Source organism: Argentina silus, assembly GCF_951799395.1.
Source record: "Argentina silus genome assembly, chromosome: Y".
Taxonomy (NCBI): domain Eukaryota; kingdom Metazoa; phylum Chordata; class Actinopteri; order Argentiniformes; family Argentinidae; genus Argentina; species Argentina silus.
Window position 1 is genome coordinate 22417921 of NC_139654.1, and position 18790 is coordinate 22436710.

The window sequence follows — 18790 nt, forward strand, 5'->3', positions numbered from 1 at the left end:
TGTAGCTTGCTATAGGAGAGAGTGATTACATCACCGTAAGATCCTTCTTTTTTAACGATTCTTAGAAGGGGAACAACATAGTCTCCGACATGCTGTGCTTCCACGATATTCGTATAGACGAAAAAATTATACTGCCCTGCATTAATATCGCTGGGATATTTACTCCTGGGATTTCCACCCGTTCGTGTCCATTCGTCAGGCTCAAATCCTAGCATGTAGGCTAGTGGAGCCTTGAACCTGAGAGAATATTTATCAGGTCCTAATACAGAAATTCTTTTATGTATAGAACTGTAATATAAAAGTAGATCTGTTTTTTGTTTCTTAAATAAGGCATTTATCTCCTTCACTATCGCATCGACACTGTCATAATAGCCTGTAGGGATTTTCTGGTAGATTGGAGGGTCCCGCGGTCTCGAATGGTCTTTCAGGTCATAGGTATCTTCTAAACTTATAATATTATTCCATGTATGACAGTACATTATCTCTGCTAACGCCACCTCATATGGTCCATGTAACTCTATAGGCTGAGACAGCGTTATCGTATAATTTGAACTGTTATTGCTAGGGTAAACGTTGTGACATGCATTTGAAGGGAGCGTCACATAGAAAGATTCTCGCTCCTCCATCCTTGCTTCTTCTAGTTTGGCTTCTTCTTGTTTTTCTTCTTCCCAAGCTCTATGACCTCTTTAGCAGGCAGCCATGAGTCAAACTGACTAGGCCAACCTTGCCAGTGGATTAAAACCATCTTCCGTCCATTTTGAATTTTCTTGTCTAAAATCCTTTCTACCCGAAAGACCGTGTCAGGGGTGATTCTCACTTTCTGCAGTTCTGCCTCATAGAATGTGCCAGTAAGAATTTCACCTTTTATATCCCTTAATTTATAAACGGTCGGGAGTCTAGGTATACATTCGTTAACTATAAAGTATTCATCAGTGAATGATTGTTCGTACATTTTATCGAATATCCCCCTGTATTTGGAAATCCGCACAATGTCACCCTCTTTGAATTTAAACACTGGGGGCTTACTGTTCAGAGGTAAAGTCCCGTATAAATTCTCAAAGACTTGCATGCTATTGGAGGGTGTTACCTCAACAGGTTTCATTTTGATACTGCTATGATAGCTATAATAATAGTTATCAAGCAAATCCGGAATCACATCAATATATCTGCGGGTGTTCTTAGCAGTGAAAAACCTCCACATCTTCGTCTTCAGCGTACGGTTAAAACGTTCCACGACTGACGCCTTCAAATCACTACCCGTTGCAAAGTGTTGAATATTATGTTTCTTCATTAGTTTTTCAAAGATACGGTTAAAAAATTATTTTCCTGCATCCGTTTGAATTTTAACAGGTATACCGCTCTCCTCTAAGACTGCAGCAAAGGCCTCTGCAACTACGACGGCCGTCTTGTTTTTTAAAGAGCGTGCATAAGCTTTTTTTGAAAATACATCTATTACTGTAAGCAGAAATTTAAAGTTATCATTGTCTTTAGACAGTGCACTCATATCGCAAAGATCCGCTTGAAATTGATACATAGGACGTGGCGCAAAAACACAATTTCTAGCATAGGTTTTTCTAGCCGTTTTGTGTAAGGTATACGCCTCCTGACCAGACAGCCACTCTCGTACTTGATCAGTGCTAACTTTTTCAGCCGTCTGCTCTTCGACGGCTTTTTGAAGTTTTTCTACCCCTCCAAATGATCCCGGGTGTGCAGGGTCATAATATATTCTCTTCATTACACGCTCAGACTTTTTTGAGGTCATGACGACTAGTAAGCATGCAAGATCTGAGTACAATGACGATTTTGCATAATTATTTATTGACTACATGTCATTACATTTGAATGATTAATACATGTTTTTAATACAACCCCACAGAAGTGTGTAAGGCATTTAGAGCCCTATCAACATCAAATGGTAGACCATTCTTAAAGCGATATGCTGCAACATCAATTATATAGGTATACAACACCATGAGATGACTAAATTTGAAGCTATGCCTAGACACTTCTCTAATAATTCCATCTAATGTTTTTTCAAATTTCTCCGCATCAGATGCATTTGAACCAATATACACCAATTCCTTCCAACGGTTAAAAGACACACAACCTCTCACAATTTCCAATGACCTCTCAAAACGGACAACTTGTTCAATGTCAACATCGCTACATGTTTGAAATAAAGATTCATCATTAACACGATTAGCAATAGCCCGTTTTACAAGAGAGCTGACCCCAGGATGACCTGAAGTGGAATTTAAAAAGTTAAAGAATAGTCTGAAAGCATTCCCCATTTTTGATCAGTTTAGACTAGTTCAAAAGAGGGTGTGAACTGTGTCAACACGCTCCCAGTAGGATACGAGTTCATCTGTCATACGATCCCGGTCCTTGTTAACCCCCACATACGCATCAACGATCTCTTTAAGCTTCCCCTGGATGTTTTCTTCATACTTCAGACCGTATAGAAAGGCCTCGGCTGCTCCTTGAACACGGCCGGTTGCTATCTCCCCTAATCCAACCGTCTCCAGAGCAACCATAAGAGTCGGGAGAAATTTCCATGTCCACAGGGCGGTCATCAGCGCCTCAAAGTTGCTGTAAAAGTAATCACTCTCTAGAGGGTACAGACAAGCATGCTGACGTTGGCTTGGATGACCGGTTTTACACCCATAACATTCGTTTTTTATCTGATCATCTATCACCACTGTTAACACAATGGCAACGCCGGCCTTCACTGTGTCCAGAAAAACATCACCACCCCGACGCTGAGATTGAAGCCGGTTCTCTAGAATTTCTTTAACCTCTACAACCATCGGATCATTCAAGGGAGGGTTCTGAGGGGTCCCCTGAGCAGTGATGCTAGCTTCCGCACCGGGTTCGTTCTGAACCCCAGCGGATCCCGCTACTTGCAGGCGTGGCGAAGTCGGAGGTGTTGGATAGACGTTGAGGACAGAACGATCTTCAGCCACAGGGGCAGCAAAATCTGAAGCCAGGCCCCCAGGGGTGTGCAGACCGGGTGCTTTGTCGGATGTTGGCTTGCCGGTATACGGCCTATATCTTCTAACGGGGAATTCAAGAGGCTCGAACAGAGTATTTGACACGTCGCTGTCGGGCGAGACGGGTGAGTAGGTGACAGGGCTAATAGGCTCCTCGGAATCGCTCTGATGCTCTAGGGCTTTCCACCTTGTGAGGTCGTCCGTCTGGGCATTCCGGTAGTCTTCAAGAACCGGTTTATACAAATCATCGTAGCCGCCAGATTCCTGAGAAAGGCTCGGAAGATAGCTGAGAAGCTTAGACTCTTCATCTTGAGATTCTAGGGGTTTACATTCCGCAGCGGCAGAGTAGCCTTCGTCATCACTTGATGAAGGCAAATCGTTGACTGTGAAAAAATCAGCCATGTTGAAGTAATAAGTAATGTCGCACAAACTCGTTTTTCCAAACTTCTTATATAGATTGAAGGGGGGTGTGTCTAGTAGCCGTGTCTAGTAGGCGTGTCTAGTAGGCGTGTCTAGTAGACGTGTCTAGTAGCCATTGGTAGTAGAGGTGTCTAGCATGATTTACTATGATTCAACACCGTCTGTTTCAAGCATTGAAAAGATTGGAAAAAAATTACGTCTGGATGGCTCAGAGTCAGACAGAGATCTAGGGGTTAAACGCCTGGACGGGCCTGAGATCCGTTTACCCGAGCACGTGTTCAGACGTTTTGACAGCTGGATGAGTCTCAGTCTCTGACTTTCCTGATTGAAAAACTCGGTGATAGTTTTCAAGAGATTTGTCAACCTTGAGAAGTCTACCACTTTGAATGCCAGTTTAATAGGCCAGTAGCGCTCTTTCTCCATCACCGTCTTTGGTCTTTCAGAAGACTCTGCCTCTGTCTGGAATCGCACCAACAGCCATATGTGAGATCTTGAACAGTCAACAAGAAAAGCTTCCTGCAGGGAACGGCTCGGTACTCTGGGATCCACGTTCATCTGGATAGAGGGTTTCATACCCTCCAGGGTCGCATTTTGCTTGTTGTGTACAGAATGCATGTAGCAGATGAATTCCATGATGTGACCCTTCAATCTTTCGAATTCTGATGAATAGATTCTCAAAATATTCTCAGATTCTTTTTCGAAAGTGTATATGTCCACATAGGGGAATGCACCTCCTGATGCAAACTCTCCACGCACTACACGACCGTCTTCCATTTCCCACATCATACTTGTAGACGCCATTTTAGACACTGTCATATAGCCACAACTACTACAGATCTCACACAGGCTCATATATATACACCTTTTGCCCGGGAAACACGTGATCTTATCAGTGACACGCCCGCGACCTGTCATTTTTAAAAATTGAACCATTTTTTAATCCCCCATTTTATTAACCCTAACCCTTCATTATTGAACACATTACTACCCCTAGAGTAGCAGCCTAACCATTTTTTAATGGCCTTTTTTTAATTGCACATTTTAACCCTCTGTATTGAACTTTTATTTTAAGCCTCATATGCAATTTTGACTTAGATGCCTGTATGCAGCATAAAGGCATCACCACACATAGTCATCACTAGCCCTTGCTTGGGGTTCAGCCAGTTCAGTTCTGATGCCGCTGATCAAGTCTTTGATCCGTTGTGACCAGCTCTCAGGGCCCCTGGTTAATTTCTAATTTCACAAAGAGCAGAACACCTTGACCTCTCACCTACATCTCATTGCACAACCATCAACACAAACCCCATCACCCCAAACGGGCGGGAGTTATAAGAGACCTCGCCCCTACATCTCATTGCACAATCATCAACACAAACCCCATCACCCCAAAGGGGCGGGACTTATCATTTTCAAGTATTATTTTTGATGATTAAATTCATGTGACGTCATCACCTTTTGACAGAAGGTGAATACTATATTCTCTCAGGCTACAAGTATTCTACCAGGACAAGACCCGATTGTACGACTCGGCAGAGGAGGCAACGAACGATATGGCGCTCCCAGATAGGGTAATCAAACCCTGAGAGACTTTGATGGACCAGATCCAGCACCTACCTTGACGTACGAGTGGCAGACAGGGAGGGCGGGGATGCGCCCAAACCAATCTGTTTTGGGCTGGCCGTTGGCTAGCTGCTTTTATTTACTTGGGACTTTATTTCTGAATAAGCAAAACAAGACAAAACAGGTTGGTTATGTCATTTACGATTTCAATCTGTGCGTTTTCATAATTGACTCAGATAAATGGGCTAAAGCCCAACGTTGCCGAGTTAAAACACGATTAAAGTGTATGTTGAGGGCCTATGCTCTAGCTGTCATTCTGACCATCTTGGCTCGCATAAGGTCGTTAAGGAGACCTCAAGATTGGAAGTCACATGTTTATGACGAGCTATTTATTTTCTGAGTTTCTACTGAGTTTCTACTTTCGATGTATTACTGTTCATTGGAGAGAAGAGGATGCTTTTTTACCTGAATGTGCATATGATGGAGACTGTGACGAGGAAGTCAGCCTACCGTTAGAACAAGATGCAAACTAATATTAGAATTGTTTCCTTTAATGTTAATGGTGTACTCAATCCAATTAAGAGGAATAAGATCTTCACCAAATAGAAAAATTATGGAGCTCATATAGCGTTTTTACAAGAGACCCACCTCACAGAGGTTGAACATGACAAACTTAAAAGAAGGGGTTTCAAATATATGTTTTCATCCTCATAGATCAGGACATAGGAGAGGCATGGCTATACTGATATTAAGCAGGATAAATTATGAGCATTTGTCATGTAACAGGGTAGGGTACACTTTTTTTTTTGAAGTTTGCAACAATCAAAAAAACATAGGTACTTTACTTGTAAACTCAGATACATCCAGTGATGAAGGCTCAAGACAGAATAAACAGAAAAGACAAAGCCAGGCTTATAAACTGGTGAATCAAATGAGACCCAGGTGCAACCAATTACCCCAAACCAAGTGGCACAAGGAATGTAAAACAAAAAGGGTCCATAGTGGCCACTAGTGGCCAGTGAAGGAAGCAACAGGTGTAAGCCCTTACATGTCAGAAATCAAGGATAAGGAGGAGAAATTTGTAATGGTTAAAGGGAAGATAGAGGGTGCTTTGGTAACTCTTCTTAATATTTATGCCCCTCCAGAAATAGAATGGAATTTCTAAAGACAAATGTTTGATATGATGACAACAGAAACACAGGGGATATTGATCTGTGGAGGGGACTTGAATGTGAGGCTAAACTCTAGACGAGATACCTCTGGGGTAACCCCCATACGGTCAAAGCCCATATGTAGAAAAATGAACACTCTCATGAAAGAAATAAGAGGGTATTATAGATGTCTGGAGGGATTTCTATCCCACTAGCCGAGACTATACACACTTCTTCTCCCCGCATTCTGTTTACTCAAGGATTGATTATTTTCTTATGTATAGCAAAGATAGCCATCGGGTCAAGAGGTGTGACATTGGAATAATTGATCTTTCTGACAACAGCCCAATTTATATAATCCTGTGTGTGAATAATAGACCAATATCTACTCTCTGGAGGTTGAACTCAAGTATTCTGAATGGTTATAAAGCACAAATGAGACACAAATGGAGATTGAAACATATTTGGAACAGAATGACAATGGTGAGGTGTTCCTGACAGTGCTCTGGGATGCATGCAAAGCTTGAGGGGGAAAATCTTGCCACCACTTCTCCACTTCAAAAGATAAGACAAGAGAACCGTAATTACAATTACAATTAAAGCAACTCCAAAGGGATCACAAGGATACTCTGTTAGGTCGACCTCTCTTTATAAAGTCATGCATAAATTTGGATTCCATGAGACCATCATTAAGATTCAAGATTCAAGATTCTTTATTTGTCACGTGCATACAAGTATACAGTGAAATGCAAAAGTGACAGTGCCACAGAGTAGTGCAACAATACGTTTTAAAATAAAATAAAATAAAATAGAAATAATAAAAAATATAACCAGTATAAACAGCGGTGAAGCAATGTACACAATGGAATGGCTATATACAATGGCAATGACAGGTTGACAGTACAGATAATTACAGTGGAAGATGAGTCTGCAATGGATATTTATGTGTGTGCATGTGTGTTATGATGTCAGTGAGTGTGTGAGTGACTTGAGGGGGGCACTGGTGGGGTCATCGTTGATGATCCTGATGGCATGGGGGAAGAAACTCAGCCTTAGCCTCTCTGTTCTTGCTGCATGACAGCGAAGGCGTTTGCCTGACCGCAGCAGCTGGAACAGTCCGTTTTTCGGGTGGTGAGGGTCCTTCATTATCCTGTAGGCTCTGGTCCTACACCTCCTGGTGTACAAGACATGGAGAGAGGGGGTTGGAGCTCCCATGGTTTTTCTGCCAGGCGTACCACCCTTTGCAGAGCTCCCCTGTCCTGGGCCGTGCTATTACTGTACCAGATGGTGATGTTACCAGCCAGGATGCTCTCCACAGCTCCAGAGTAGAAGGACTGAAGGATCCTCCGGGAGACTTTGAATTTCCTCAGCTGCCTGAGATGGAACAGGCGTTGCCTTGCCTTTCCCACCAGTGTACTGATGTGGGTAGTCCAGGTCAGGTCTTCTGTGACGTGGACTCCCAGGTATTTAAAACTGCGGCGTGTAGGTCCTTGGATGTTGTGCTCTCCTGAAGTCCACAATCAGTTATTTTGTCTTGGAAACATTCAGGATGAGGCTATTCTCCTGACACCAGAGTGACAGGTCCGCCACCTCATCCAGGTAGGCTTCTTCATTGTTATCTGAGATCAGCCCCACCACAACTGTGTCGTCCGCAAACTTGATGATGGAGTTGTCGCTGGACTTAGCCACACAGTCGTGGGTGTACAGGGAGTAGAGGAGGGGGCTAAGGACACAGCCCTGGGGGGACCCTGTGCTCAGGATGAGTATGCTGGAGGTGTGTCTACCCACCCTGACCACCTGTGGCCTGGCCGACAGGAAGTCCAGGATCCAGGCACACAGGGGACACATGTTCAGTCCTAATCCAATCATCTTTTCAGCCAGTCTGGTGGGGACTATGGTATTGAACGCTGAGCTGTAATCTTTAAACAGCATTCTCACATAGCCCCCCTTCTGACTGTCAAGGTGAGAGAGAGTGGTGTGGAGGACCTGGGAGACTGCATCATCCGTGGATCTATTTGGTCTGTATGCGAACTGCAGCGGGTCCAAGGTCGGAGGGAGGGAGGAGCAGATGTATTCCTTAATCAGCCTCTCAAAGCACATTAAAATCATACACGCACTGTACGGTAGACCTTCAGCAAGAAGCAAGGTCAATGGTGATCTCTCTAATCCATTTGTACTAGAACGCGAGTCGAGACAGGGCTGTCCAGTCAGCCCCCTCCTTTTTGCCCTATTTATTGAACCCTCGAGTCAATGGATAAGACAACATGATAACCTCAAGGGGATGGATATGGCGGGAGAGGAGCAGAAGCTGGTGCAATGACGAGAATAAAACAAATAAACAGATCTGTTAACGAGAGCGTTGCATATACACTCACCGAGCACTGTATTAGGAACACTATATTAATACTGGGTAGGGCTTCCCTTTGCTTTCAAAACAGCCAAAATTCTTTGTGGCATTGATTCCACAAGATGTTGGAAACATTCCTTTGAGATTCTGGTCCAGGATGACATGATTGCATCACGCAATTCCTGCAGATTTTGCAGGTGCACTTTCAAGCTATGAATCTCCCGTCCTTCCACATCCCAAAGGTGTTCTATTGGATTCAGATCCGGTGACTGGGAAGGCCACTGAAGAACACTGAACTCATTGTCATGTTCATGAAACCAGTTTGAGATGACTTTTGCTTTGTGACATGGTGCATTATCATGCTGGAAGTATCCATTAGAAGATGGGTAAATTGTGGCCATGAAGGGATGCACATGGTCAGCAACAACACTCAAATAGGCTGTGGCATTCAAGCGATGATTGATTGGTATTAACGGGCCCAAAGTGTGCCAAGAAAACATTCCCCACACCATTACACCACCTCCACCATGAGAAGGTGTACAGGTGTTCCTAATAAAGTGTTCGGTGAGTGTATGCTACAGGGTCCATCCGACTCCAGCCATGTATTTTCTCCGAAATATGTTGAGGGGAGAGGAGGCTGAATGACCGTCATTCTGTCGTAGAATTTAAATAATAGTATTTTGAAATAAAATACCGTTAACCGGAGCTGTTGATTCATTCAAAGACTTTATTCACAGAGAATACAAAGCCATTCAAATTTGCAAAGTTGACCCTGTTTTCACTTCCATCACCTGTCTTTATAGACTTTCACACAGGTCAACGCCTTCTATTCAACGTACCTCTGTTCCTGTCTACTTACACCAATAACATTCAAGAATTACATTTCGTCATCAAAGTGGGCTACTCCCACCTGCCCAGGCGCCATTTGTCTACTTAAATCTTGATTGGCCCAGGCTGTTTTCAAAAGCCTTTTGTCCTGGCTGTTTACAACTTTGTTTATCCTGTCTTTTGATCACTCTATCCTGTTTCTGCAGCTTTGATCCTTTGTTTTCTTCCCCTCTAGTCAACCCCACAATCTGACCTTACCCCCTTTTATTGCCTTCCCCAAATATTCTAGGACCATCTGTTGTCCTGTGATCTCTTCGCTAGGTGTGGGATTGCTAACCCTGATATTGTCTTTAAATTTACCATATATTCCCCCCTTTGGGACTTAATAGTCCCACATCCTATATTAATGAGTTGAAAATGATATACTAATTAAACATGCAAGTGATTTAAGACAATATACAGAAGCGAATCATAGAAGTAAAAATAACATGAATGACACCAACAGTATGACATTCTATTTGCTCCTGGGGACACGCCTCCTTTACAGGTGGGGGCGAAAAACCCAGCCTCGTACTCGAAAAATTCCCCCACGGTTCTCACCTTATCCAGTCATCATTGAGCAACCACTTTACAGGTCTGCAAATGAGCACCCGTCCCCATGAGCAACAACATCCTACACATTTAAATGACTACACAAATTGTGAATAAAAGTAAAACGTCCCACAACACATCAACCTATAATGGGACCTATATGTCCATCACAGGGGAACATTCCCTGTCCCTGAACCATGGCCATCCCATTGTGCCTCTAGGCATACATTCAACATGGTCATTCTATCAATTCTACACACAATAATTGTTACACATAACACCATAAACCACATCATCGTCCATTCAAATTGTCAATATTTCCAAGGGAAATATAGTCCTTGTATGGCCAGGGTTTCGTCCTTCTTCATGACTGTAGCAATGTTCCTCCCAAGTAGGTGTAGCTGTTAGCACTTGCTAGTCCTGGCTGGGAGCCGAGACGATCTCATCATCATCGGATGAGGAGGCAGAAGACTCACTGCTGCCTCCCCAGTTGAGAACAGGATATAGGTCTAGTTGGCCTCCCATTCTGTTGAGTGCCATCGGAGCTATCCCTCTGGTTATACTCATCTGCTTAATTGTGCCCTGTATAAAGAAGGATCTCAAAACAGGCATTATACAACAAAATAACAGTCCTAACACGACAATCACTATCACAACCATTATTCCCATTTTCGCCAACATTCCTCCCCATGATCCTAGGATGTGGTCAAACCAGCCTAATTTCCCAAAGTCTGTGCTATTTCCTCTGTGCTCCTGTACGATCTCACCCATTCCTTCGTCTTCTTCTCTGGCTTGCCTGAGTTCTTGCCTCGGGACCCTGGTGCAGTGGTTCAAGTGGTACCAGGTTAAACTCCCTCAGACTTGTATTGCAGTGGGGGTGGCTCGCACTACCTCGTAAGGTCCCTCTCTCCTTGGCTCGCTGCACTTCCTTCTGAAGACTTTGATGTACACCTGGTCTCCTGGAGTTATCGGATTGGGCAGGGGTGTCTCCGGCTGCTTGTCTTTTTCCTGTGAACATATAACTTTGTGTATCTCAGTTAATTGTTTCATATATTGTTTCAATTCTATCTGGAGTTGTTCAAGTGGTGGTCCTTTGTAATGTCCTCTTATTGTTGGCACTGGCATGGGTCGACCTGTAAGCATTTCATGCGGTGTTAAATGCGTGTTTCACAATTTTCTGAATAAAGGCTGCACCATTATCTGAGCTGATCTCATTAGGTATTCCAAATCTGGGTATTACTTCTCTGTTAGAAATGTAACCCCTGTTCCTGCTTCTACCCATCTGCTGAATCTATCTATGACAACAAGCATGTATCTTTTCCCATTGACCTTTTTTATCATGTCTACATAGTCCATTACCAAATGTTTAAATGGTCCGTCTGGAACCGGTATGTGTCCGAAAGGTGTTTTGATTCCCTTTCTCACATTGTTATGTGCGCATACTGTGCATTCTGCCAATGCATTTTCTACCATTGCCTGTAAATAGGGTGACCAAGACCTTGGATTTTTATCTTTCTCACAACTTCCCCCCTTGCGCAATGGTCAAAACCATGCACATCAGTGATCAAAATCCCCAGTAGCACCGTAGGTGCCACTATAGTACCCTCATGCGATCTCCACAATCCTGTAGAGTCTACCTTCGCCCCCCTTTGGAGCCACATGGATTGCTCAAACGGCCCTGCAATCTGTTGCATGCATATTATATCCTCTAGCTGCGTTATTGGTTCTATTAATTGATTATCTGACTTTTCTTTCATCTGAACCTGTTGTTTAACCAATATGGCTATTTCCTGTGGTATATATTATTTTATGAATTCCTTGTCTGCAGAATGTTTTACCAATGGGTTACTTGTTTCTTTCCAATCACTTTTTAATGCGGTTCTCATCATTGGTCCCAAGACTCTTGCTCTATATCCTTTATTTACCATTAATGACACATGAGGAGCAGCATTAGGTATATTATACCATTTTTGTACGAATTCTGATTCATCTATTTGCATAGCTGCTCCCTGTTTTCCCACTATAATATATTGTGACATTAATGGGACAACCAGATTTTTGGTTTGCTCCTGCCAAATTTGTTCTTGGCAGGAGTTGCAATTTAAGTCAAATCGTGGTCTTCTTGCATCTGGCAATTGGGCTTCAATACATTTTCTCAATTTTAACCAAGTTTGCTCTATTTCATAGTTTATTTCCCCTAACCAGTAAACATTTGCGCTTGTAGTTATTGGTATTTCTTGTGTCTTTATTGCCATATTATCTACATATACACCTTCTGGGGAACACCATATTTTCATCCCCAGCATGCATAATGCATCCCTCCCCAAGAGATTCACCGGTGTCTGGTCAGAGATCAGTATGGGCAGGGTTGTGGCTCTGTCTCCTATCTTCAGACTTACTGGAGTTGTCATTGGAATTAGCTGCGCTTGTCCCGAGAATCCTACTGTTTTAACACATTTTCCTGACCTGGGGAGGTGAGAGGCATAATTTAGACCTACACAAGTGTAGGTAGCTCCTGTATCTATCATCATGGGTATGTCTCTATCTTCTATTTGAACCTGCAGCATTGGTTCTTGATCAGCTTCTGTGGTTAATACTGGAAGCTGACCCTCCCTTTTCGGATTCTCTGGGCATCCCTAGTAACCATAATTTAGTCCCCTATATGGATTGGCTGGTCTTTGTGGAGGCTCCTGCTGTTGCTGACTATAGCCCTGTTGACTATTCTCCCTCGGCTGCCATGGATTAATTGTACAATGCGTTCGGTTGTGTCCTGCTTGGTGACATCCCCAGCACACACCGGGTGGACTTAGTGGGTTTGTTCTTTGGAACCTTCCTTGGGGTCTCTGTCTGCCCGTCCATGGCTGAAACTGCTGGGGCTGCTGGCTATACACCTGAACTACAGGTACGGTGGGTTGCTCTTGTCCCTGAGGTCTCAGCACTGGAAGTGGTTCTGGTGTAGCTCTGTATGGAACTGGTTTCAGCGCCCATTATGCCTTGTACCTTCTTTTTGTTTCGTTCTGTGAGTTCCCCCAGCTGGAGCTGTGTTAACTTTCTCTGGTTCTCCTTTTCTTGCTCCATTAGCCTTGATTCATCTTTCCGGTATTTTTCCACTGCATGGACCAGATGATCACAGAATTCCTTGTGTGTTTTGAACGTGAGTCCCACCACATCCTCTAACCTGCTTTTCACCAGAGGGGACATGGCCCCTATCACTGCGGTTCTGAACAGAGTTGTCATCAGTGGGTCTCCCTCTGGGTCTACTTCAGTCTCTAGTTTCCACTTCTTCAGTTGCTGGTGCAGGTATGTGGCAGAATTCTCAGTCTCCCCCAGTGGGTCTCCCTTCAGGGTCTTAATATCCATCCTTTGTGGATATTCTTCTCTCAGGGTTGTCCACATCTCATTTCTGGTCTGGTCAAATGACAACCCATCGGCTCTGGTATTGCCCTTTGCTCCTCCCAGTCCACAGCTTATGAGAATGTCTTCCATCTTTACCACCCCCAGTACCTTGGCCAACAGGGCTTTGAGGTCTCCCACCGCCAGCAGTTTCCCTGCAGTCTCTTCCTCAGAGCTTCTAATCCATTTACCTGCTCCATCATGTATGTCAAGTAATCTGCTAACTATTCCCTGCAAATCCTGCATACCCCAGGGCACATAGTGTCCTTGATTTCCTTTTTGTCAGGATGGGGAACTGAACTCTATCTCTATTTTTCCCCTATCCCTCAACTCTCGCTCTGTTGTTCTGTATTCTTCCTCATATCTTTTTTCCCCACTTTTTCTTCCCAGTCACTAATCAGTTCGTCCATTTGTTGTGCTTGGTCTATCTCCCTCTGGCTCATCCAAGATTTCCTCTCCTCCTGGATCTCTTCACCAGACCTCGGGTCATCTCTTGGCTCATCTCTGGGTCCCCAGGCGGTTGCCCCCTCATCTCTGGGTGTGCTGTATAGCTGTTTCTCTTTTCTGCGTGTGCTTGGTTCCTTCCCTTTTCCTCTCTCTCCTTTTACTCCGGCTTCCAATGATTTAGTCCTCTTTTCTTGTCTTGACTCTGACCTCCACACGCCTTTGTCTACCTGGTTTAGGGCTTCTTTTAATCCTGCATAACAATCAAGCTCTATGGGGCTTCTTGATCCCCTTCTCACTTCACTTCCCTTCTCTTCTTCCTCATTTCCTCCCTCTGTGCCCTTCTTCAACTTTCCTAGCTTCCTAACTTCTTTTAACATTGCTTCTCCTTCTGTTTTGAATGATTTCAACATATCTATTTCTCTCTTTCTTGAATTTTCTCGAGGTTTGTGGTTTTTTATCAGTGTTCCCATTTCCTTACACACTGCAACATCAAATGTCCCTTGCTTTGGCCACTTAGTATAATTCTTACTGGTTAGTTTTTCCCATTTTTCTCTTTTTTTTACTATTTAAAAGAGGGTTTTTATTCTCTAATATTTCTACTGGAGTTACCATGGTAATCCCTTTCTCCATTTTTCCTTTTGTCTTTCCTTTTGCAGTAATTATTTTTTGGGTTATTTTAAAATGTCTTAATTTTCACTCTTTTCTGCAATTTGTCAAAAGAGAACAATATTGTATTGTTGGTTATCTAGGATATCACTGTAAGATTAAAGAAATATGTTAGGAAACAGCTTTGGAATCAGCTTGAGATATCCTAATCCCAATTGATGTCTTACACCCTGGGAATCAAATGTGGGTATAACCAACAACTGTGTGTATTTGCATGTATGTATGTGTGCTTGAGAGTGTATTTGTATGTGTGAGAATGTAAGAATGAGTGTGTGTCTATATTGGTATGATTATGTGTGTGTGTCTATGTGTGTGAGTGTGTAATGTATGTATGTGTGTAGTATGTGATGTGTGTATGTCTATGTGTGAGTGTGATGTGTGTGTGTATGAGTGGGGATGAGGGGGTATGTGTATGTAGAGTGGGTGTGAATGTGAGGTGTGTGTGTGTGTGTGTAACCCTAGACTGTGAGTTAAATCAGTGTGAGCTTAGACATGAATCTCTTCAATTAAGAATCACTTTCACTCAGCATATACGTATATAATAAAATATTCTTATTTTATCTTATTTATTTCATTCATTCATCCTAAACCTAACTGCTATAAAGTCCATTGTATAAACGCACTCAACCCACTCAGTTGGTTCCCTCCCCCTTTTACAACAATACCGCCCAACTCGAATGACGTTTCAAGATGGCGGTCTTCCCGTTTTTTTCGTCAGAGTCTCTCTTCACTTATTTCAACTGTCTCTCACAATTCTTACTTTTGATTATTTCGTTTTTACAAGAAGTATCTTACGTTTCCTTTAAGAGGAAACGATGGCTTTCTTCCAATTCCGTATACACAGACATACTATATATCATACTATATTCTCATTATTCTGTACTCTAGGAGGCCTAAAAAGTTCACACATTGACCCGTTCTCTAAAAATGTATACTCTTTATTCTTCTATACGTAATTTCTATAATATATCTAATTGATTAGACTTTTGTCTTCTCACTTATGTTATACACTAACTGTAGTCCTCAATTCCCGACCAACAGTGTTATACAAAATATCTCTCTCAACACAACTCAGCAACTTTTCAAGCGTGTCACAACACAGCGATTTTTACAAACATTTCACAACACAGCGATTTTTACAAGCGTTTCACAACACGACAGCGATTTTTACACTAAAACTACAAGCGGCACTTCTGCCATCTACGTCCGCTTACGTCACACTACTAGTATACACAGCAATATTTCACTACACATCAATGATATTTCAGCGGTATCCATGCCACAATCTGTCCATTCAGCCCTATAATATTTATTTAATATCCACAGATTAGTATTCACCCGTACAGACCTGAAATATCGCTCTAACTCTTTAGCTTACTATTCAGCCCCAAATCAATCAATTTCAATTTCAGCGGCATCCATAACATTTCTATTTTACCCGTACAGACCTGAAATATTGATCTAATTTGGCGGTATCTTAAGCTCTTCCGTCCGTTCAGCCCTATAATATTTATTTAATATTATAGCGGTACCCACGGGATTTGCACATGTGACCGACTTTTTGGGATTTAACTTATTTACAGTTATTAACAGTTAGAGCATGCACATTTTCTGAAATCCTCAACAGCTCTAGTTCAAATCCTAAATTTATTTCTTTATTGGTAAGACTCATGCTAGTTTCTTACCGTGGAGGCCGGAGATCCAGAGCAATTTACACAAATTTTCTATACTAAAAGCAGGAATTCTGCTTACCTTATTTTGAGCTCATTAATTTGTATAAATCGTCCGGTTCCTTCCTCAACGATAGTTCACGATGCAAGCCTTATTTATCCAATCCTGTTCGTGACGCCAATTATGTCGTAGAATTTAAATAATAGTATTTTGAAATAAAATACCGTTAACCGGAGCTGTTGATTCATTCAAAGACTTTATTCACAGAGAATACAAAGCCGTTCAAATTTGCAAAGTTGACCCTGTTTTCACTTTCGTCACCTGTCTTTATAGACTTTCACACAGGTCAACGCCTTCTATTCAACGTACCTCTGTTCCTGTCTACTTACACCAATAACATTCAAGAATTACATTTCGTCATCAAGGTGGGCTACTCCCACCTGCCCAGGCGCCATTTGTCGACTTAAATCTTGATTGGCCCAGGCTGTTTTCAAAAGCCTTTTGTCCTGGCTGTTTACAACTTTGTTTATCCTGTCTTTTGATCACTCTATCCTGTTTCTGCAGCTTTGATCCTTTGTTTTCTTCCCCTCTAGTCAACCCCACAATCTGACCTTACCCCCTTTTATTGCCTTCCCCAAATATTCTAGGACCATCTGTTGTCCTGTGATCTCTTCGCTAGGTGTGGGATTGCTAACCCTGATATTGTCTTTAAATTTACCATAATTCATATTCCATTAACCAGCTCAATGAAACATTGATAGGCTTAGGCTATTTACATACCCACCCCGGGCTCTCTCTATTGACAGGTCTGTTTGATACAAGTAGAGAACAACTATCACCAGTAGTCTAAATCTCGATTTTCATTAAAACATGGAGCAAATAAAATACTGTGAGGTAATCTCTTCTCACCACTTTGTGGTGGCTTTCAGCAGCACTTCACACCGCGTATACAGCACAGCGGTGGCTTTGAAGTGCAGAGGTTACTATGCAGCTAAGGCCACTTGTGTGTTGGTGTACCCCAGACTACACAGCTAGGTGGAAAGAAAATGAATGCGCAATGATAAACAAATTGACAGATAAAGAGAATCCATGGATCAATCTATCACAAATAAATATGGAATGAGGTGGTAACAATATGTCATTTGAAAGACTCAAAGAGATCACAGATTTTACCCCTAATAGAACAGACAAAAGGTTTCAGAGATGGGCTTCAAAAGGCCTCTCTCTCAATGTCCAGCCTATTGGACATTGGTGCACGAGGGGTCACTCCAAAGTTTCCAGGCACTGAAGGAGAGCCATGGTTTGGAAAACAAAGATTTATTAGAGATATCTTCAGTATCTCTTGACTGTATAATGGTTTTCACACATCTGCTGTATATGATATAACCAAGATGGCGGCGCGCATGCATCGCGACGCCCGGTGTCTCTCCAGAGTTTGCGAATTAGTGGTTATTTGCTTGTTTATTTCAAGTATTCTCGCTAAAAACAGTTTAGCGTACATATCGTACAGCCGACAAGAACTTCTGGACATCGGTTCCGGCATTCCAGACATCTTTATCAACGCAATACCCGAGATTACCAAAACAGCGGGACCAGCTAACTCCGCTACACCGACCGGAAGCTACCCCAGACCGGCTCGGAAACGTAAGCACAGGCGAGGGAGCCGAGGTGGGCTGAGAGCTAGGCTAAAGCGAACTCCACATCGACTCTCACTACCTAGCCTTTTCCTCGCTAATGTTCGTTCCCTGGCAAACAAGATGGATGAACTGCGGCTGTGGATCACCACGCACAAATGGATTATGGACTGTAATATCATGGTTTTCACGGAAACCTGGCTCAACAGCGAGGTACCCGACAACGCTATCGAGCTAGCAGGGCGCTACGTTCCCCGAGCAGACAGAACAGCGGGCGACTCCGGTAAGACCAGAGGTGGAGGTTTGTGCATCTATGTGAACAAGACGTGGTGCACGGACACTACCATCACCGAGAGTCACTGCTCACCTAACCTGGAGTTTCTCATGTAGACCTTTCTATCTGCCCAGAGAGTTCACGTCCACTGTTATCACGGCAGCCTATATCCCCCCGGATGCTAATGCTAAGATTGCCATGAAAGAACTGCATACTGCCATTAGCAAACAACAGACTCTGCATCCCGAGGCAGCCTTCATTGTCGCGGGTGACTTCAACCACTCCAATTTAAAGACTGTACTGCCCAAATTCCACCAAAATGTCTCATGCCCCACCAGAGGAGACAGGACATTGGACCATGTATATACTAGCATGGCTGATGCTTACAAAGCCGTTCCCCTCCCCCACCTAGGTCAATCTGATCACCTCTCACTGTTCCTACTGCCCAAGTACTCAGCACTCATCAAACGGGTGAAACCTACAGTGAGGACAGTCAAGGTCTGGCCAGAGGGAGCTGACTCAGCGGTCCAGCAGCGTTTTGGAAACACTGACTGGGGTGTGTTTGCCACTCAGGCCACCCATGACTCCCACACGGCCATTGATTCATATGCCTCCTCTGTTTTGGACTACATCAATTCCAACATCAATAGTGTCACCACACTCAAACGGATCACCACTTTCCCTAATCAGAAGCCATGGATGAACAGTGAGGTCCAACTCCTGCTGAAGGCACGCGACATTGCCTTCAGATCAGGGGATACTCGGGCCTATAGCTCATCCAGGGCTAACCTGCAGAGGGGCATCAAAAAGGCCAAGCA

The 18790-nt window shown here is 43.2% G+C and overlaps 1 protein-coding gene across 1 annotated transcript in view; it reads right to left on the reverse strand.

Moving 5' to 3' along the window:
• Positions 1-18790, reverse strand: part of LOC310824297 (E3 ubiquitin-protein ligase MARCHF8-like) — a gene marked incomplete at both ends in the record, with an annotated part of 208148 nt that overhangs the window by 174662 nt on the left and 14696 nt on the right. The gene's annotated exons all lie outside the window — the stretch shown is intronic.